At 40.8% G+C, this 23740-nt stretch overlaps 1 long non-coding RNA gene across 1 annotated transcript; it reads right to left on the minus strand.

Moving 5' to 3' along the window:
- Positions 1-8421: 8421 nt before the first annotated feature.
- LOC115645167 lies at positions 8422-12429 on the minus strand. Its single transcript, XR_003998671.1, has 3 exons — positions 12418-12429; positions 10751-10756; positions 8422-8493 (listed from the first exon to the last, which is right to left on the minus strand). It is a non-coding gene; the product is annotated as an uncharacterized LOC115645167 (long non-coding RNA).
- Positions 12430-23740: the final 11311 nt, after the last annotated feature.

Here is a 23740-nt window from a genome sequence, read left to right on the forward strand (position 1 = left end):
CCCTGAGATCTCTTTTGGACTCATCCATCAATCCAAGGATTTCAACACAAGTGACAGAATGTTCCTTCCCTGCCATTTTCTCATTTTTCCCTCTGTGAACAACAGGAAACTGGAGAATCCTCATATACATGCTTGCCCAGGGCACTGTTCTTGTGCAGGATGTGATCATCCCTAGAACGCCAATAGGGTGCCTACTAACATCCTGGAACACCTTCTCAGGAGAGTAACTGCTGGTCTGATCTTGTCTCATTTTTCAGCTGACAAAGATTTTGTGGGCCTCTGTGTCTATAAATATTTCTCCATTTTGGGCAGCGACTGTCTGTCTGTTTCATGTGAGTATTATCCTAAGTTAATGCTGCTGACAAGAAAAAAAAATTGAAGCTTTTGAAATGTAGTGCTGGGCAAGACTTCTGCATATCTCCTGGATGGGAAAAATAAATGTCTATATTAGGAATATTATTGGAGACAAGCAGACCCTGATGTTGGAAATCAAAACACAGACTTCTATACTTTAGTTATATCAGGCATAGAGATGGAAATAACCCTGAGAAAGTTATTATGGAAGGAATGGTGGAGGGTCATCTTAGTAGGAGATGACCTGTGAGGAGGATGGATGATGTGCAGAAGATCACTGGAAGGTCAGCTGCTGAATGCTCAAAGTTAGCAATGGATTGCTTCTGAAAATTCTGCTATGATGTCACCAATGTTCAGACATAAATTAATAGATTTGTGATGTTTTGGGGATCACCCAGACTGGCCTCAGAAACAACCCTAACATTATAATCAAAGAGGCTGATAAAGGAGGTGCTGTTGTCATCATGAATAGGTCTGAATACCAAAAGGAGGCTGCCAGACAAATTCTACATGCCACTTTTCTCAGATCTCACAGAGGAATACACAAAGAGACTGCACCATCTACTCAGGACACTCCCTACACTAATATAGGAACAAATCAACGTACCCTTAGAGCCCCGACCAGGGTTATTCTATCTAATACCCAAGATCCACAAACCTGGAAATCCTGGACACCCCATCATCTCTGGAATCGGCCCTCTCACTGAGAACTGTCCGGATATGTAGACTCTCTATTCAGACCCTACGCCACCAGCACTCCCAGCTATCTCTGTGACACCACTGATTTCCCGAGAAAACTACAATGCATTGGTGATCTTCCAGAAAACACTGTCCTAGCCACCATGGATGTGGAGACTCTCTACACAAACATCCCACACACAGATGGAATACAAGCTGTCAGGAATGGTATCCCTGATGATGCCACAGAACAACTGGTTGCTGAGCTCTGTGACTTAATCCTCATGCACAATTATTTCAAATTTGGTGACAATATATACCTCCAGACCAGTGGCACCGCTATGGGCACCTGCTTGGCCCCACAATATGCCAACATTTTTATGGCTGACCTGGAACAACGCTTCCTCAGCTCTCGTCCACTCATGCCCCTTCTCTACCTACATTGATGACATCTTCATCTTCTGGACCCATGGGAAGGAGACTCTGGAAGAGTTCCACCATGATTTCAACAGCTTCCACCCTAACATCAACTTCAGCCTTGACCAAGCTACATGAGAGGTCCACTTCCTAGACACCACGGTACAAATAAGTGACGGTCACATTAACACCATCCTATACCAAAAACTCACCAACCGCTATGCCTACCTTCATGCCTCCAGCTTCCATCCCAGACACACCACACGATCCATCATCTATAGCCAAATGCTGAGGTATAACCACATCTGCTACAACCCCTCAGACAGAAACCAACACCTACAAGATCTTCACCAAGCATTCTCAAAACTACAATACCCGCATGAGGAAATAAGAAAACAAATCAGCAGAGCCAGATGTGTACCCAGAAGCCTCCTGCTGCAAGACAAGCCCAAGAAATAAACCTACAGGAGTCCACTGGCCATCACCTACAATCCTCAGCTAAATCTTCTCCAATGCATCATCAGTGATCTACATCCCATCCTGGACAATGATCCCTCGCTTTCACAGGCCTTGGGAGGCAAGCCAGTCCTCGCCCACAGACAACACACCAACCTTAAGCATATTCTCACCAGCAACCACACACTGCACCATAGTAACTCTAACTTAGGAACCACTCCATGCTACAAACCTCAGTGCCAACTCTGCCCATATAATTACACCAGTGACACCATCACAGGACCTAACCAGATCAGCCACAACATCACCAGTTCATTCACCTGCACGTTCAAAAACATAATATATGTCATCATGTGCCAGCAATGGCCCTCTGCTAAGTATATCGGCCAAACTGGACAATCCCTACGTGAAAGGATAAATGGACTCAAGACAAATATTAGGAATGGCAATATACAAAAACCTGTAGGAGAACACTTCAACCTCCCTGGACACACAATAGCAGATTTAAAGGCAGCCATCCTGCAGCAAAAAAACTTCAGGACCAGACTCTAAAGAGAAACTGCTGAACTTCAGTTCATTTGCAAATTTGACACCAATAGCTCAGGATTAAACAAAGACTGTGAATGGCTAGCCAACTATAAAAGCAGTTTTTCCTCCCTTGGTGTTCACACCTCAACTGCGAGAAAAGGGCCTCATCCTCCCCGATTGAACTAACCTCGTTATCTCTAGACAGATTCTTGCCTGCATATTTATACCTGCCCCTGGAAATTTCCACCACATGCATCTGATGAAGTGGGTATTCACCCATGAAACTTATGCTCCAATATGTCCGTTAGTCTATAAGGTGCCACAAGACTCTTTGTTGCTTTTTCCAGACTGGTAAGGGGTTCTGTCACTACCTGCTCTGCATCATCAGGATGCCTTGGTGCTGTGCAGCTATGGTCCAGATCCTTGAGACCAGTAGCCAGCCCATAAGGATATGGCCTCACCCTGGTTCTCAACAGCCTAGTTACTCCTTGCAGGGTAACACCAACATCCTTTCCAGTTCTGAGTCTCCTCAAATCCGTACCCCTCAAGTTTTTAATTACCAGACATTCAGACCATTTCCTCGTGTTCATCACCCGTCAAAGGTGTAAAACCAGCCCCTCAGTTATCAGTTCACTTTGGCACACACACTCCACACAGTTTGCACAATAGAGACCTGCTTGGGACATAAAAACAAACAGTTTATTTAATAGAAAAAACCACAGATCCAAAGATGAAATAATAATGGAAAGTATACATATACAAGTTACCCAGAAAATAAACATTAAGATGCAAGCTCAGGCTTTACACTTCCATATTAGATGCAATCTATTTTCCAGTAGAAATTACCTATTGCCTTTGAACAGTTCCTAGCATACCCCCTACCGATAGAGAAGATCCAGCCTTTCATGGGCAGCTTCCTCTCAGGGACTGTCCCTTGGTTTCTAGATGGATTTCACTTCAAACCCCATCAATTTCAAAAGGGTTTGCAGTTTTTTTCCCCCTTCAATCACTACAGATGTTCAAAGTGAGTAAATCCACACTAGTCTCAATGTCTTGCCATTAACTCTAATGGCTCATCATAGTTTTTCCTGGGTTGTACACTGGATCATTACTTGAATCTGTTTTTGTGTAAATATGTGACTTGGGAGGTGCCTCTCCCTGCCTGATCACCCATCACCCTGCTGTGAGATAGAGCCAAAGTTTATGAGCACAATTCTCTATATGTATAAATTTGTAACGATAGCCTGTATACATATCTTATAATGATGATGAAGTTTAGAACATTACAAGCATTCATAAAAGACTTTTCTAATATATATTTCGTATACAATCAGTTGATTTAGCTGCTTATTTGGGGGTGGGGGTGTTAAACTTTCTGTTATCTCTTTAGGGTGTCAGAACCCTGATTATCAGAGGATTTACTTACTTACTTATAATCCAAAGTACAGTGGAGCCCTGATCGGAGTCTCCTGGCACTATTGTAATGCTGATTATTAGCAGTATGGCCAGGCTTTTCAAAGTTGTTGAGACACTCCAGCTCCCATTGCCATCAATGCAATTTGTGAGTGCTGAGCACTGCTGAAACTTTGCCCAAATGTCAGAATATCTGAAAATTTCAGGGCCCTGTCTTCAGTCCTTATACAAAGTGAGAGCTTTGAGCTTTCCAAGAACTCTGTTGTTGGCAGATTCTGCATTTGCTTAATCAAGCTACCTGTTATTAAATGTTATTGTTCTTTGCTGAATGAGCCACACATTTTAATTATTTCATAATCAAGCTGTGTACTTTACTGAACGGGATTGTTTTCTTGTGAACCCATTCCTTATGTAGAAAAATAATTATCTGTGTCCTTGATAGATATTACATAATGTTTTCATTTCTACAAGAAAAAAATGAGTTGATTCGCTTTTACTCATGTGTATTGTTCCTTGTAAGAATACATTTTAGAAATAAATCCATCAGAAAATATTCATTACCTGCAAGTATCCTTGGATAAACTTAACAACCATCCCTCCACAGGAATCTTGAACTGTGGCACTAAGATGGCATTTCTGAAAGTATAGTGTTAATTAAATAGAGTTCTCTTTGGGATCTGTTGGCCATTTCTGTCATTCGCCCAATACTGCAGGTTTTAATGATCTCATTGTACCTCTGAGATTTGACAAGCATGTAAATCAGTTCTGGGTAAAAAGTTGGGAAACAGAGTCACAAGTCCACCCAATTTAGGCTTAATCAGTTTTCGCCGTCAAACAATTTCAGACAGAATTGTCACATATAGTGTCTGGACATACATTTATGCCAGACAAATAACAGAGAAGACAGAATTGGTAAATGGGCCCAAATTACCACATTCTGTGACACCAGAAAATTCTTCCACCTTCTATGATACTCATCGCCTTCTTTGATCCCTCGGCCTGATCCTTCAGTTTTTAATTAATGTTTCTCCAGTTTGGGTTCATGTTCATTTCAGGTTTTTTTATATATTTCTACATTACAAAATATTTAATCTTTATCCAATTGGCCTTTAGCATATCAACCCTTTCAATTTTTAGTAACCCATATATTACACATTTGCAAGCTTCAATTACCCAATTTATGTATTTTTCCTCCTGGGTTTGCAGTTTCTGGGTCATGTTTTTGTTACCCAGCCCTGTGTCTTCCCAGAAAAAGAGAGGGTTTAGCTATCATGACATGTTTGTGTATCTTTTATTTACATCTTCGAACTCAAGATGTTACCTTTGTTTTGTCAGAAATAACATTTTCAGCAAATTAGCAATTTTGTGTAAGAGAAAAAAATCAGCAAAAGCACACTTATGCCAGAATGGACTTGGCCTAAGCATTACCTCACCTGTATTGTTGTGCTATACATAATTACAAATAATTTAAAATATAGCTATCAAAGCTTTTTAATCTTACCATAACATTGTCATATAAAAAGAAGAATTGTTAAGTCCATAAATGTTGTTCTGTGCTACCCTTAATCTATCAGAAAGGGGAGGGTGAGTTATGGAAAACTTGATGAATCTTTAATGTCAACATTTCTTCTTTTTTTTTTTTTTCCATTTAAAGTCCAGTTTTGTTTGCAGATCATTACAAAGAAACCTCATTAGAAATTTTCCTGTGAATACATTTTGGGGGGTAGTCTCAACTTTAGGGACTTGATATTTAGTTGCTTTTAATGGCACCATAACAACCCCTAACAAATTTATTACGTACAACGTATTGTAATATTACATCCAAAATACTACATTAATGGAATGTATAGGTTCCAAAGTCAATAACTCAGTTAGGAAATGTCAGAATTACGCTTACCTATACAACTTTCTTTCAGCCCTCTTGCTGATATTTATGTATTATGATTAGAGCTATTCAGAATTTTCTCATCAAAATGTTAGTGCAGCTGTTCAAAACATGTATTTTGATGAACATTTCCATGAGGAAAAGTTATTTTTAATTTTAAAATGTTTTGGAAAGTTTTGTTTTGGATTTCAGTGTATTTTGTTTCCAAACTTTAAAATTTCATTTCAAATGTTATTTTATGAATTTTTTTTCACTCTTACAGTTTTGTTATTTTTACATTATTTCAAGACATATCAGGAGTAGTAATGCATAATGGAGTCAGTAGTGCATATTAGAGGAGTACATAATATTACTACTATTACAAACCATGTAAAATCATAATCTTTCTTGCTTTTTGTCCCACAGCATCTTTACAGACATGGGGATCAGTATAGCATCACTATTCATTTCTGTCTATGGCTTGTTGCTCCATTAAGCCCAGCCTGGTCACATTTCTGCTATAATGTCCCACCATCTAGTCAGGGACTCGCCTCTAGGTCTGACTGACATTGATTGTATTAGGATGTGGAACAAAATAATGCAATCATCTGTTTGTCTTCTACAGTGTTCCCATCATTATAATCTTTTCAATTGCAACTAATGCTGTACCCTGATTTCACATCAGACTCTAACTTCTTCATTTGTCTTACAATAGTCCACTTTACATTTGCTGTCTTCTGAAGAATTGTCATCTTTACTTCCTCCAGCCTTCTGATGTTTGTGTCATTTAATGCAGCTGCTTCTGGACAGAGTAATGCTGTTAATACACTGTTTTGATATAGTTTCATTTTGGTACCAAGTGTAATGGTTTTTATCGGTACATAATCCATCAGCATCTGTGCTGCACTTGTAGCTAAAGCACATCTCTTTTTAACCTCATCCTTGATGGAACCAGCAGCACAGATCAAGCTTCTTAGTTCCACATATGATTTTACTTGTTCTACAATTTCACCACTGCTGAATTTCAACATTGTCCCTTTTCCAAGATACCATCACTTCAACATCTTGGCATATCTTTTAAGTCCAGATCAACTACACCCCAATTTTCCAAGGTAGCGATGAATATCATAATCAATTCAAATGTGTCTGCCAGTTGTACAATGTCATCTGTATAAGCTAAAGAGCTTAACTCTAGATCATCCAATGTCATACCCTCCAACTTATCAACCATTCTTAATGTCCAATTTAGTGATGGTGATTCCATGCCTTCTTGTCTTACAGAAAACTGATTTGAACCAGCTGCTTAATTTTTCACCAATTCTACTGCACTTTCAAGATCAAATATGGCTCCATATGCACCCATCTTTTTCTTGGCCTTTAACCTCAATCTTTCTCATTAATAGTTCATGACCACTGCCACATTCAGCACTTCTATAGACTCTAACATCCAACAGTGACCTTGTATGCCTTTTACTGATGATAATGAGGTTAATCTGATTTTTAGTTTGACCATATGGTGAGTTCCAGGTAACCTTTGTGCATACCTCTATGAGGAGATAAAGTACTGCAATCATCAGATTGTGCATTTTACAGCAAGTTTTTAATTTTTCCCCATTATCATTTGTTGTCCCAATGACCCTGATTATTTTTTGTTTTTTGTTTTTGGCAAACAAAAAATATGCACATGAAAAATTGAAAACAAAATTTTGAAATTCCAAAATCTGAAACTTTACATTTCCCACAAACTGGAAATTCAGAAAATATCTGGCTGTTTCAAATCAAAATAAAAAGCAATTTCTAAATGTCAACATTTCTCACAAACTGGAAATTCAGCTTTTCAACCAGCTCTAAGTATCATGTCCTTCCTCCCAACCCCCTCCCCAAGACTCCAGCCTCATTCACTGAATGGGTAGTTATTCAATATTTCTTTTATCCTCCTTCTCCTTCAGTGTGTGGTCCCAGAGGTTATTTAACACACACTATCCTAACCTGGAACTGAATACAAAATCCTTAATTTCATCATGGGTATTGTAACCATGCTTCAGTGGATCACAGTGGATCAGGGGGCACTGCTGAGAAACAGGGCAGATAGACCCAAGACTGGTGGCTATTCTCCCATGAGATATACCAAACCAGCAACAAAACTAAACTTCTGTTTCACCACACTGGCTAACAAGGAGTCAGAAAAGCAGTTTCCTTAGGCATTCCAGTCCTTATATCACCACCAAAACCACTAGACTTAAAAATGAGTAGTTCTTAAAAACCAGTTTCATCAAACAAAGGGTTCTTCTGATCCCAAAGGACCAGCCACATACTCAATATATAACTCAGATCTTACCCAAAAAATCACGCTGTTGTCAATCCTTTGGTATCTAAAATCTAAAGGTTTATTTATAAAAAAGAAAGAAAGATGAGAGTTAAAATTGGTTAAAGGAATCAAATACATACAATAATTGCAAGGTTATTGGTTCAGGCTTGTAGCAGTGCTGGAATAAACTGTTGGCTTAAGGCAAGGCTCTGATTGCTTCCAAATTTTTGGAAGGTCCTCAATCCCTTGGTTAGAATGCTCCCATTAATATAAGTCCATAGTCCAAAGCTGGAGTGGGCAAACTTTTTGGCCCAAGGGCCACATCTGGGTATGGAAATTGTATGGCGGGCCATGAATGCTCACAAAATTGGGGTTGAGGTGCGGGAGGGGGAAAGAGCTCTGTCTGAGGGTGCGAGCTCCAGGGTGGGGCTGGGGATGAGGGGTTTGGGCTGTAGGAGGATGCTCTGGTCTGGGACTGAGGGATTCAGAGGGCAGAAGGGATCAGGGATCAGGCAGGGGTTTGGAGTTTGGGGGTGGCTCAGGGGTGCAGGCTCCAGGCAGTGCTTACTTCAAGCGGCTACTGGAAGCAGCAACATGTCCGTCCTCTGGCTCCTATGCAGAGGCACGGACAGGTGGCTCTGCTGCACGCTGCCCCGTCCACAGGCGCCAGCCTTGCAGCTCCCATTGGCCGTGGTTCCCAGACAATTGGAGCTGTGGATGTGGCGCTTGGTCTGGGGGCTACATGTGGAGTGGAGCCCCTTGGCTGCCCCTACATGGAGGAGTTGGAGGGGGATATGCTGCTGCTTCCAGGAGCCATGTGGAGCAGCCCCCGACCCTGATCCCTGGCTGGAGTGCCAGAGTATGGCAAGCCCCAGACCTCACTCCTCAGCAGGATTTCAAGAGATGGATTAAAATGGCTGGTGAGCCAGATGCAGCCCAGGGGCCGTAGTTTGCCCACCCCTAGTCCAGAGGCTTGAGCAGGAAAGAGGCAAAATGGAGACGTTTCCAGGTCCTTTTATAGCTTCTGCCATGTGGAGGACAATCCATTGTTTCAAACAAAGTCCTCAGCATAGCTAGTGGAAAATTACAGGTAAAAGATGGAGCTTGGAGTTACATCGCAAGTCACATGTCCCTGCATGATTCCGCTTAGTCACAGAAGAAGCCATTATGCCTCAGACAGAACATTCACAGGACAGACCATTCGGTGTAGATGCGCGTCTTCCGTTGTGGGTTAAATGTCCTTTTCATGAGTTAATTAACTTGAATAGTTCCTTCACAATGTGCTAGCTAAACATGCCGTTTGGGGGAGGGATAGCTCAGTGGTTTGAGCCTTTGTCTATTAAACCCAACATTATGCGTTCAATCCTGGAGGGGGCCATTTGGGGCAAAAATCAGTACTTGGTCCTGCTAGTTAAGGCAGGGGGCTGCACTCAATGACCTTTCAAGGTCCCTTCCAGTTCTAGGAGATAGGTATATCTCCAATTTTTTTTTTTTTGGTGTTTCCCAGAAGCAAACACATTAGAAATACATGTATGAGCCAACACTCATAACTTCAGATACAAAAACGATACATGCATGCAAATAGCATAATCGTATTCAGCAAATCATAACCTTTCCACAGACATCTTACATGCCACATTTTGTACAAGATGTGTTGCAATTATATAACAGTGGTTGCTACCATGATCTACATGGTCATAGTTTAATCAGATAACATCATGGGTATTTCTATGATTCTTTTATCATACTACAGTAACTCCTCACTTAACATTGTCCCAGTTAACGTTGTTTCGTTGCTGAGCTATTAGGGAACAAGTTTGTTTGAAGTTGTGCAATGCTCCCTTATAACGTCATTTGGCAGCTTTCTGCTTTGTCAATTGCTTGCAGGATTCTCTGGAAGAGCAGCCCCTCCTTGTGAGGATTAGAACCAGGGATGCCAGCAGACCCCCACCCCGATCAGCTCCCCTAAATTCCCTGTAAGGTATGTGTCTCAGCAGGTGTTCCCCCACCCCACCCCACCCCACCCCACTGCTGTGCTGCTCCTGCCCTGCCCTCTGCCTTAGAGCTGCTCTCTGGAGCTTCCTGCTTGCTGGGACAATGGGGGAGAAAAGTACTGATATCAGGATGTCCCCCTGCTCCCCCCGTCTGTATCCCCTCTCCACAAAGCAGAGGAGAGGGACAGAAAAGAGGGAGCTAGCTGGAAACTGTTGCTTCCTGTCTGAACTGGCTGATCTGCTTAAAAGGACAACGTACTTGAAGTGGGGTCAGCATACTTAACGGGGCAATGCACGTCTCTCTCACTCATGCACACACCCTTCAAAACTTTGGAAAGTCAGCATGTCATAACTATAAAGGGAAGGGTAACAACCCTTCTGTGTACAATATTATAAAATCCCTCCTGGCCAAAGACACCAAAATCCTCTTACCTGTAAAGGGTTAAGAAGCTCAGGTAACCTGGCTGACACTGGACCCGAAGGACCAATAAGGGGACAAGATGCTTTCAAATCTTGGCTTTTGTTTGTGTGCTCTTTGTTTTTTTGGGGTTGTTCACTCTGGGGACTAAGAGGGAACAGACATCAATCCATGCTCTCCTAATCTTTCTGAACAAGTCTCTCATATTTAAAACTTGTAAGTAACAGCCAGGCAATGAATGTTAGTTTTATCTTTGTTTTCTCAACTTGTAAGTGTTCCTTTTGTTAGAGAGTTTACCTCTGTTTGCTGTAACTTTGAACCCAAGGCTAGAGGGGGTTCCTCTGGGCTCTTTAAATCTGAAAAATTATTTTCCATCTTGATTTTACAGAAATAATTTTTACCTTTTCTTTAATTAAAATTCTTCTTTTAAGAACCTGATTAATTTTTTTCATAGTTTTAAGATCCAAGGGTTTTGGATCTGTGTTCACTGGAACTAATTGGTAAGGGAATACTCTCAAGCCTTTCCTTTTCACCCAAAAAAAGGAGCGTAAGGACTTGTGGGGAGAAGGAATTAGTCTCAAATCTGCCCAGAAAAGGGGGGATTAGAGACTTGGAAATATTTGGAGAAAGGCAGAGTTCCAAGTGGCTCTTCCCTAAAATTTGAAACACACTTGGTAGTGGCAGCTTACTAATAACCTAAGCTGGTAAATAAGCTTAGGGGGCTTTCATGCGGGTCCCCACATTTGTACCCTAGAGTTCAGAGTGGGGAAGAAACCCTGACACAGCACCTGTGCAGCCGTGAATGTGCTGTCAGGAGGAGGGAGAGGTGCACTCCAGCTGGGTAGCGTGGGCTCATCATCATGTTCAGTTTTTGCAGGGAAGTGTTTCCAGCTACTGCCCTACATCTATTGTATTTCCTCCCTCCTGCCTCAATCTATGCTGCCTTGCAGAGTGTGAGGCTACATTAACAAAAGCGTATTAACCCTTGAGGGGTCAGCTGAGCGCTAGTTCATCATTTAGCATCAAGGCATTCCACCCTCTTACTCCACCACCTCAACCAAGCTTCACAATCATTCATTGTTGTGTACAGTATTAAACTGTTTGTTTAAAACTTATATTATATAATGTCTTTTGTCTGGCAAAAAAAAATTCCCTGCAACCTGACACACTCCTCCTCTCCCTTTACCATAATTCTTATGGGGAAATTGGATTCACTTAACATGATTTTGCATAAAGTCAAATTTTTCAGGAATATAACTACAATGTTAAGTGAGGAGTTACTGTATGTGAATATGTCAGGGGGTCTTTACACAGACACAAGGGTCTGCCTCTGTGGCGCTCATAACAGGAGAGACGCCCAGATGAGAGAAATCAGTTGCATTATTCTCACTATTTAGATCACTAAATACACTTTATTCATTTAACTGAGACTTCTTTAGGCTATAGCGTAAAAGTATGCCAACAGATATATGGACCATAACTTATAAAAGTAATGAAGTTTTAGTAATAAGAGACTTCACTATGACACTCTGCAGTTAAATCTTCGCTGAGTAGATTGAAACCACCATATTTCATCTTCAAATTATGAGGATTACAGTAGGAAACTTCTGTTGTTACTTATTTTGCATTTGTCCTTTTCGAATCTTATATAATTTAACTTTGTCTCTTTGTTTCATCTTATATGATCGCATTGCCTTTTCACTTTCCTTCTGAAGATCTCAGATTGGATGTCTCCTAACACCCCATATAGGATGTGAACATTATTAATATGTCCATTTACAATGGAGGAAACATTTTTGTTGCTTGGTTCCGTGATTTGCCCAAAGTGTCACAATGGTTTGATAGTTACAGAACAAGTGGGTGAAAGGAATGCAATAGTTGCAATATATTGTAATTTCACTAACATTTTCATGCATCACATGAAATTCTTCTCACAACATTAATTCAAATGCACATAGATGTCAGAATTGTCCTCTGGACTGAAAACAGTTTGAAGGACAGAAAAAGATTAATGGTAAACAGCAGTGTAGAAGTTGCAGGGAGGTAATATCTTGCTGCAAGGTTCAGTGACAAGTCCAATCTTAATTAACATTTACACTAATGATCTGGAGGTGTGATTAAACAGCATTAGTGAGAGCCACAGGAAATGCTACAGGCTAAATCCTTTATGTTCAGTAAGTGTATCTGGGCAAGGATAGCTACAAAGGACCCAGCTATTTCTCTCTGTTCCCAGGGCTATACCAGTCCTGTTCCTGATGTAGATTAGAGCAGTTATGGGTCAGGTCTGACCTGTACTGGCTGGCTGCGGCCACGAAGGGGTCATCCTGCAGCTGAGAATCATCGGGGCACAACAATGTTGCAGGCAACATGTTCCACCTACTAATATACCAGAGTCAGGAGAAGGTCAGCATATAAGCCAGTTATTCGAGCTCTGTAGCACTTGAATTCTGTTGCGCTAGCATTTGAAGACTCTCCCTACACCAGGGAACGGTGCTCTTTTGGGGAGATATATCCCATTTATGGCCTCCTTGTGCCACCAGAACAGCAAAAGCATCTATATCAAGGAGAGAATCTGAATCAAATGATGGAGAGGAATTAATTAAGGTGGTATGAGTAATGGAGTGATATTAAGTTAAGAACAAAAAAAAAAAAGACTTGAATAAAGGAAATATCTTTCAAGTTTAGGCTATGGAGTAGCTTCCTAAGACACATCGGGGAAGTTTCATAGGTGGAGACATTTAAACCATGTCTACATCTAAAATTTTGCAGTGCTGGTTGTTACAGCTGTATTAGTACAGCTGTATAGGGCCAGCGCTGCAGAGTGGCCACACTTACAGCAACCAGCGCTGCAAGTGGTGTTAGATGTGGCCACACTGCAGCGCTGTTGGGCGGCTTCAAGGGGGGTTCGGAGAACGCGAGAGCAAACCGGGAAAGGAGACCAGCTTCGCCGCGGTTTGCTCTCGCGTTCCCCGAACCCCCCTGCAAACCGCAGGGAAGGAGACCTGCTTGCTCGGGGGTTCGGGGAACGAGAGAGCAAACCGGGAAAAGGAGACCAGCCTCGCTGCGGTTTGCTCTCGCGTTCCCCGAACCACCCTGCAAACCGCAGGGAAGGAGACCTGCTTGTTCGGGGAATGCGAGAGCAAACCGGGGAAGGAGACCAGCTTGATTACCAGAGGCTTCCTAAGGTATGCTGGGATACCTGCTTATTCCACGGAGGTCAAGAAAAGCGCTGGTAAGTGTCTATACTTGATTACCAGCGCTGGATCACCAGCGCTGGATCCTCTACACCCGAGACAAAACGGGAGTACGGCCAGCGCTGCAAACAGGGAGTTGCAGCGCTGGTGGTGCCCTGCAGATGTGTACACCTCCTAAGTTGCAGCGCTGTAACTCCCTCACCAGCGCTGCAACTTTCTGATGTAGACAAGCCCTAAGCTGGGCAAAGCCACTAAAAATCAGCTGGAGGGAGCAATCCTGAAGAGGTCTAGAATAGTTGACTTTCTTCCCTCCTCCCCCATCTCAAGTGTCTGTTATACTGTGGTGAAATACAGCTGACTTTGTTAAGTATGTGAAATTTCAAGTGCTGAACTAGGTATTATGATCTGTTTATTACAGTATCAGCCACTACAGAAACTGCTAAAGGTCTAATTGTTCAAAATAATGTTCATCAATACATAGTGTTGCCACCATTGCATATGAAAACCAGATATTTGGGCATTACAAATGGAAACAGTAGAACCTCAGTTTCACAAACACCAATCCTACAAATAACCAGTTACACAAACCATTTTTCCCAACATGAAAAAAAAACTTATGTAATAAAAGTGGTCACTGAAGAACAAATCAACATCCTTTCATGTTCCAGTGCATTGGAAATTACTTTGCAGTGATTTGAAGGACAATCTGACAGAGATGCAGTGCACCATAATGCAATTTATGCCTTGTACAAATTGTAATTTTAAGACGTTCAGTTTTATGAACTTGTCGATTTTATTAATACCTCAATCCCGGATTGGTTTGTAAAACAGTTTTCTACTGTATTCAGTTTGCCTTCACAATCTTGGTATTAAAATGTACATTTAATTCATGTCTAATCTTCACATTTTTGTACACACTTGAACATCAAGTCCCTAAAGTCTGTATTTTTTCATTATGTACAAGAGTGATATATATTTTGCTGGTTATTAATGTTATGTATAAAAGTCTAATACAAACATTTTTACAGACAACAGTGACTGAAGAAGTCGTAATTAATATGTATAAGGTAAAATGTTGAGTTAAATCTATGCTAATCTAATTACACGCTTTTCCACCTGTCATGTACACTGTATGTTCTGAATATTTGTGAGGAATTAATTCAGCGGTTTTTCCTCTAATGGTCTGGGACACCGTGAAAGTTTTGAAAGTTCAAGTTAGCAACTTGTTCTGTCAGGTGATGATGATCTTTTTAAGGACACTACCCAGTTTCTTGGTGTGAATAAAGACTTTAAACTTATATAAAACACATACTCTTTTTTCTAAGCTGTGTACACTTGGCAGAATTTGATTTTTATTTTTTGATCATTTTGACAGATAATATCTGTTTTCTTTAAAAGGTTCTTAAAATAATTGATCACAGTTGTAGGAAATTATGAGGGGGTTGGAGCCTGGGGAAAGTCAGATAATTATTTAATAACAGTAGACTTTGGAGAGTCAAACTTAAACCTTTATAACTGTTAAAACACACATTACATAATGATATTAAATATATAAATTTAATATCATGAAATTTACTGATTAAAAATCTATTCCTTCCAAGCATAAATATGTGGATCATCAATCCTAAATAGTCAAGGGTCAAACTAGAAGGAAAGGCAGTGTATTCCATGGGCAGAATTTAGTAAAATAAATCCTGGTGTTTTGAATGGACAAACTGAGGCACTAAACTCCCAATTAAGTCAGTGGAATTACTCTGAAAAATAACATTATGATTTACCCTTTTGTCTGAATTTGGACAGGTATTTGACATGTCTCATAATTCACCAAACACTTTTGGTGCTTCTGGGTATAAATAGCCATCAAGTATTTCAACTCTAGTCAATAGTACAGTAAAACATTAAGGCTGTCAGGCTCCCAGTCAATAGGTCATATCCATTCCTGTCATAGATCCATTGTCTTCAGGCACATAAACAAGACCTGAGAGTTGCTGGCAGTGAAACATCTATTCTGTGGGGCCTTCCAGTAGCATGAGTCAGCTACAACCCATGCTTCACGAAAGAACTACCACCAGTCAGCACAATCCCTAAAGTGGACAGCACTGGCCAGAGTGGGACTCCTGGCACCCAGGGAATGTACTAATTCAACATATTCCAAGCTGCTTTCACCAGCACGGCTCCTGTAGTGTTCTGACTATGAATTAAAGTTCTTCTTCCTTAGCAGAACCCCACAAGGAGGGGGAAAAACACCACCTGCCTTCCCCTGGGGTTGAATTCTCCCTTGGCACAGGAGCAAATCGTGGCCCAGACCGGACCTACCGGATTCGTAATAGGAATATTTAATATGAACAATGACAATTTAACAACTCAAGCTCTCAACAGTTAGAATCAATATCAAGATCAAGTTCCCTTTATTTTATGTTGGGAATGAAATACTGTTACCAAAAAGCAAAAGTAGGAGTCAGTGCAGGGCAAGTCATTATAATTAATTGTAAAGAGCTATGTTAACAGATATCAGAGGGGTAGCCGTGTTAGTCTGGCTCTGTAAAAGCAGCAAAGAGTCCTGTGGCACCTTATAGACTAACAGACATATTGGAGCATGAGCTTCCGTGGGTGAATACCCACTTCGTTGGATGCATGTGGACGAAGTGGGTATTCACCCATGGAAGCTCATGCTCCAATATGTCTGTTAGTCTATAAGGTGCCACAGGACTTTGCTATGTTAACAGAGCATGTTCCTTCCACAACAAAAATAAGTCATTCAGAATTAAGGATTCCTGCAGCAACTCTACCACTTTCTTTTGTAATTGGAGAGAAATATCTAGTAGGGGAGTAGGACTACATTTGCAGTGTTTTGTATGCTGTTCTGTGACATTCTACATAACTTTGTACCTACAACAACTATTTGATCCTCCATGAACTATCCATGCTGTTCTCTATCAGAGTAATTCACTGAACTGCTCTGCATGGCACAAAACACCCATCCCTCTCTGAATGATGGTCATGTTTTTGACCATTTTCTAAGGTTCCAAATCTTATTAAATTTAATTTTTGCAATGCCCTTTTTAGTTTTACCACCAGGATTCACTTGAGGTTCCACCCTTCACCCCACCCCACCTTTTTCTCCACCTCTGTGGCCATTCGTTTGAAAGCTTCATAATAATAATGCTAAATAAGACAAGTACCAAGAGTTTCCCAAGGAAAAGGCATTCTGCAACATAGAAACCTTTTGAAGTAATTTCTAATAGTACTGGAAATACCATGTACATTCAGTCATTTACTGTTCTTTTTCCTTAAGTTTTGTGACTGAGTGAATGCTCATGAAGTGAAGTACGAATAGCATTGGCTTGGTGAGATATGAATGAACATATAATGCAAAAAGAAACTAAAGTTAATAATGGGCAAAATCATTACATTTAGCCTGATTTTTTTTACTATAGAAAAATTCCTATTGAAGTCACTAACATTTGCCTATAGAGTAAGTAAAAACAGAGGGCCAAATCTTTAGCTCCTTATTCAGTGCTTACTCAAGTCAGCAAATAAGGGCTCCAGGGTTGGGTTTGACCCTAAGTACAGACTTCATGATTTAACCTAGTTACTATTAATAATTATCTTATTATACTAGTGGGCAAATCCTAAATTGCTTAGAACTCTTAATTCCAATTGGACTTGGTTCATACCTACTGGTACAGGATGCTTACACCACAGCTGTTTCAGGGGGAACTCACAAGTGGAAAGCTTCTCTCCCTTCCAGCCAGGGCTCCACTGGAGTTCTTTTGGTGGATGCTTCCTGGGTATGTGCTATATCGGTGCATCTCCCAGCTGCCCTCAGTTCACCTCCTTCACCAGCAGGTACAGCATGCCTCCTCTGGTGGCTCCTCAAACAGGTACAGAACAGTTGTGTCTCATCTGTAACTCTGCCAGACTTGCTCTTCAGCCAACTGGAGTCAGGAAACCTGAGTAGTGAGAATTCTGTGGAGAGTCCTGATCAGATTCTGCTCCACCCACCAGTCCTCAGAGTCATAGAGTTTATGGCCACATGGAACCATCAGATTTTTTAGTCTGAACTCCTGTATATCACAAGCCACCAACACCACCCAGCACCTGCACACTAAACCCAACAACCAAAATTAGACCAAAGTATTACAGCCCACAGGACACTAGACTATTATATGTTACAGAGAATAGGAGGGATCTACATGCACCAGTGCTCAAGGCCCCTACAATGGCAGGGAATGTATTAAGTGAGACATACCCAGGTAATTGTGGCAAGTGACCCATACCCACACGCTGCAGAGCCAGGCAAAATAACCTCGAGGTCATGATGCCTATTGGTTGTCATCTCTTGTCTCTTTTCATAATCTCCTTGAGCCTGAGATTGGTCCCTGTGTGAGAGGTGAGCATGTTCCCACTGGAATGCCAGGTAAATGTAAATGGCTGCTAAGTGACTGCCTATTTGTCTGTTGCAGCTACCAGTGGTAGTGTGGCTGATCTAATGAGTCAATGCAGAGAGGCTGGGGCATGGTGATCTTCTAATGCAAGCATTATCCAGTACACTTTCTGGTGCAAAACTCTGGCTCTGCAGCCATCACTCTGGCTCATGTTCACCCCTTAGAAAATCCTTGTTGGATGTAACTTCCAAACACCCTATCTAGCATGCACAACTAATGGGGAACCACTTTGTGCCCTTCTCTGAAAATGCCCTGTGGTGAGAAATACCACTTGGTCTGCTATTGCAAAGGCAAGATCCTGTGGCATAAAATCTTAACAGATGTAGCTCTTCATACCCCAAAAATCACTGAAGCTGAAGAAAAGAGATTTGACTTTTTCAAGAAAATTTACATTATTCATCGAGTTTAGCTGCCCATTTGACAGTTCATTTTGGTTTAGTTCTGCTTTGCAACAGAGGCTCCACTAACTGTAATTTTCTATTAATATTTATCCCCATTGGTTCCCTAATTTAAAAATGTACCATGACTTTCTTCTGCTGGGTAAACTACATTACTGATAGTGTCCCTTGTTGCATAGCTACACATAACAAGATGCCCAAAAGCAAATGTTTTCTACAAGAACCAACTCAGCATATCCAGTGTTAAATTAGAATTTAGGATAGGATTATCAATTTGTAAAGACTGTATGCCATGAAAAGGAACATAAGTAACAGATAAGCATTTTAGAATTGAGAGATAAGGACCAACTGCATAAGAACAGCCATACTGGGTCAGACCAAGGGTTCATCCAGCCCACTATCCTGTCTACTGACAGTAGCCGATGCCAGGTGCCCCAGAGGGAGTGAACCTAACAGGTAATGATCAAGTGATCTCTCTCCTGCCATCCATCTCCACTCTGACAAATAAAGGCTAGGGACACCATTCCTTACTGATCTGGCTAATAGCCATTAATGGACTTAACTTCATGAATTTATCTAGTTCTCTTTTAAACCCTGTTATAGTCCTAGCCTTCACAACCTCCTCAGGCAAGGAGTTCCACAGGTTGACTGGGTGCTGTGTGAAGAAGAACTTCCTTTTATTTGTTTTGAACCTGGCTGCCCATTAATTTCATTTGGTGGCCCCTAGTTCTTATATTATAGGAACAAGTAAATAACTTTTCCTTATTCACTTTCTCCACACCACTCATGACTTTATATACCTCTATCATATCCCCCCTTAGTCTCCTCTTTTCCAAGCTGAAAAGCCCTAGCCTCTTTAATCTCTCCTCATATGGGACCCGTTCCAAACCCCTAATCATTTTAGTTGCCCTTCTCTGAACCTTTTCTAATGCCAGTATATCTTTTTTCAGATGAGACCACATCTGTACACAGTATTCAAGATGTGGGAGTACCATGGATTTATATAAAGGCAATAAGATATTCTCCATCTTATTCTCAATCCCTTTTTTAATGATTCCTAACATCCTGTTTGTTTTTTTGACCTCCATTGCACACTGCGTGGACATCTTCAGAGAACTCTGCACGATGACTCAAAAATCTCTTTCCTGATTAGTTTTAGCTAAATTAGCCTCCATCACATTGTATGTATAGTTGGGGTTATTTTTTCCAATGTGCATTACTTTACATTTATGTATGTTACATTTCATTTGCCATTTTGTTGTCCAACCACTTAGTTTTGTGACATCTTTTTGAAGTTCTTCACAGTCTGCTTTGCTCTTAACTATCTTGAGCAGTTTAGTATCATCTGCAAACTTTGCCACCCCACTGTTTACCCCTTTCTCCAGATCATTTATGAATAAATTGAATAAGATTGGTCCTAGGACTGACCCTTGGGGAACACCACTAGTTACCCCTCTCCATTCTGAAAATTTACCATTTATTCCTACCCTTTGTTCCCTGTCTCTTAACCAGTTCTCAATCCATGAAAAGATCTTCCCTCTTATCCCATGACAACTTAATTTATGTAAGAACCTTTGGTGAGGGACCTTGTCAAAGGCTTTCTGGAAATCTAAGTACACTGTGTCCACTGGATCCTCCTTGTCCACATGTTTGTTGATCCCTTCAAAGAACTCTAATAGATTAGGAAGACATGAAATCCCTTTACAGAAGCTATGTTGACTTTTGCCCAACAATTTATGTTCTTCTATGTGACTAACAATTTTATTCTTTACTATTGTTTCAAATAATTTGCCCAGTACTGACATTAGACTTAACGGTCTGTAATTGCTAGCATCACCTCTAGAGCCCTTTTTAAATATTGGCGTTACACTAGCTATCTTCCAACCATTGGTACAGAAGCTGATTTAAAGGACAGGTTACAAACCATAATTAATAGTTCTGCAATTTCACATTTGAGTTCTTTCAGAATGCCATCTGGTCCTGGTGACTTCTTACTGTTAAGTTTATCAATTAATTCCAAAACCTCCCTTAATGATACTTCAGTCTGTGACTATTCCTCAGATTTGTCACCTACAAAGGACAGCTCAGGTTTGGGAATCTCCCTAACATCCTCAGCCATGAAGACTGAAACAAAGAATTCATTTAGTTTCATTTAGCACTTTATTGTCTTTAAGTGCTCCTTTTGTATCTCGATCGTGCAGGGGCCCCATTGGTTGTTTAGCAGGCTTCCTGCTTCTGATGTACTTAAACATTTTGTTATTATCTTTGGAGTTTTTGGCTAGCTGTTCTTCAAACGCCTCTTTGGCTTTTCTTATTACATTTTTACACTTATTTGGCAGTGTTTATGCTCCTTTCTATTTACCTCACTAGGATTTAACTTCCACTTTTTAAAAGATGCCTTTTTATCTCCCACTGCTTCTTTTATATGGTTGCTAAGCCACGGTGGCTCTTTAATTCTTTTACTGTGTTTTTTAATTTGGGGTATACATTTAAGTTGGGCCTCTATTATGGGGTCTTTGAAAAGTGTCCATGCGGCTTGCAGGGATTTCACTCTAGTCACTGTACCTTTTAATTTCTGTTTAACTAACCTCCTCATTTTTGCATAGTTCCTCTTTTGGAAATGAAATGCCACAGTGTTGGGCTGTTGAGGCATTCTTCCCACCACTGGAATGTTAAAATGTTATTATATTATGATCACTAATTCCAAGTAGTCCTGTAACAGTTACCTCTTGGACCAGATCCTGCATTTCACTCAGGACTAAAATCAAGAATTTCCTGTCCCCTTGTGGGTTCCTGTACCAGCTGCTCCAAGAAGCAGCCATTTAAAGTATTGAGAAATTTTGTTTCTGCATTTCATCCTGAGGTGACATGTACCCAGTCAATATGGGGATAATTGAAATCCCCCACCATTATTGAGTTCTTTATTTGGATAGCCTCTCTAATCTCCTTTAGCATTTCATCGTCACTATCACTGTCCTGGTCAAGTGGTCAATAGATCCTTACTGTTATATTCTTATTAAAGTATGGTATTATCCATAGAGATTCTATGGAACATGTGGATTCATTTAAGATTTTTACTTCATTTGATTCTACATTTTCTTTCACATATAGTGCCACTGCCCCACCCCCACCCCCACCCCCACCCCCACTCCACCCCACACACACACACGTGACCTGTTCTGTCCTTCTGATATATTTTGTAACCTGGAATGATTGTGTACCATTGATTGTCCCCACTCCACCAGGCTTCTGTGATGCTTATTATATCAATATCCTCCTTTAACATGAGGCACTCTAGTTCACCCATCTTATTATTTAGACTTCTAGCATTTGTGTAGAAGCACTTTAAAAACGTGTCACTGCTTATTTGTCTGCCCTTTTTTGTTTAAATCAAGAAGTTTTGATTATAGTTTAGTTTACAGGTTTTAAAGAATGGCAAGTGTACCTTCCCACTTTCCAACTCCCTCTCGACACTCCCTGTTAGCGGCCCCTGTTCACTTGCTCACTGCTTTATAAATCCCTGGCCTTCCTGATAGCCCCGCCCCCTGATGAAGGCTCAGCCAATGAACAGAGGCTTCTAGATTTCAAACCTTGTTTAGAATCTCACAGCTTCCAACTGCTAGCCACAGCACACTGTCCTTCAAACAAACAGACAGACAAACACAAGTTCAGCACATAGCAAGTAACCCCCATACACAAACACACACTACAGACAGCCACTTTCCCCAAAGATCCCGTATTTGTGCCTGCTTCGCCTGGAAAATTCCCTCTCAAAACTCCCTGTTAGCGACCTCTGTTCGCAAAAACTAATTAACATATATGGTCATTTTTGTCCAATAAGATCATACACTTTGCGTCTGATTCTAGTTTCAGACTAGTAACTCTGTGGGCTTCAACTTAATTCAGAGTGTAATTTAAGAGTAACTGGAGAATCAGGACCGGTTCTCAGGGTTTCCAAACTCAGCTTGATACAGTACTCTTGTGCTTGGGGGAAGACAAAGATGATATTATTCTCCCTCTGTACTTCTCCTATTCTGGAGTTGACCAGGGGACAAATTAGCCACCAGCAGTAGTTAGAGCAGCCTCAGAATCCAGCTGTTCATGCCCCTGAGGGCACTATTAAAAAGCCTCTCACTCTTATCAGATATGTTGGAACAAGTTAGGATAATTAAGCTGACATTCCTGAAATCACTTGTATGTTTTAATACATATTATCAAAAGAAAATATTATGCTGCTTCATTAAGATCTCAGTCGAGTAACCGGAAATATGACACCTTGCATGTGCTGAAAAATAGGATGAGATTATTATCAGTTTGAGAATTAATCTTACATACTCCTGGTGTTTTTGCAAGCACATTCTGAATAGGCAGAGTCGGGGGAGGAGGGGAAAACAGCTATAAGTCGCACATCACTAGAGGATAATTCCACTTATCGTAGAAAGACAACACCTCAAAGCTGTGAAAAAATGCAGGGGAAGGAAGAATAGGAAAAATAAAGAAAGGTGCTTCTCAAAAATAACTGAGAGCATCATAAAAAGTGGTATTATTATCAATGCTATTACAGATATAGATTCTTGGAAACAGAACGAAGATGTACTCTGGAAGGAAAATGATTGAAATAGTAACCTGTATGATAATCAAGCATAATTATATCATCTAAAGTTTTAAAGTGCCTTCTCAACCATAACTACAATTACAGACACAAAAAACTACGTTAGAAGATTAAGGTTGCAAAGTCAAGCACATGAAAGTGCCAGAAATAAGGTTACCTGTTCAACCATAATTTGGCCCCCTGGTGCCTATGCATTGTCATTATGTTGTTTTTTTTTGCCAAGCACACCCTGCTCCTTGTCCCAATATACTATTCCCCTCTGTCCTCAAAAGCGGGTCCCCTCTGCATTGAACTGGGCAGCTTCCTCCTCCTCCATGCTGACTAGGCCCAGCAGGGGATCACTGAAAACACAGAAGGATTAGGCTTCCTGCTTTCAGTTCAAATGCCTGGACTCTGACCTGAACACAGCTGTAGCAGCTCAGAGCTGCAATTGCAGGGAAAGTTCTGCTGAGTCCCGAGCTTCAGCATGCCCAATTCAAATGGAATCTTCAGGGAATTTAGCTAAAAATCAAAGAAGTCTCTACTGAAAGTGCAAACTGTAATTTTTCCAGAGACTTATAACTTGGGCAAATCATCATAGGAACAGCACTCTGGACTCAAAGGCAACCCCCTGCCAAATTTCATATTCCTTCTCCATAGCATATGAAAACTAGAGCAT

Source organism: Gopherus evgoodei, chromosome 2 (genome assembly GCF_007399415.2).
Source record: "Gopherus evgoodei ecotype Sinaloan lineage chromosome 2, rGopEvg1_v1.p, whole genome shotgun sequence".
Taxonomy (NCBI): domain Eukaryota; kingdom Metazoa; phylum Chordata; order Testudines; family Testudinidae; genus Gopherus; species Gopherus evgoodei.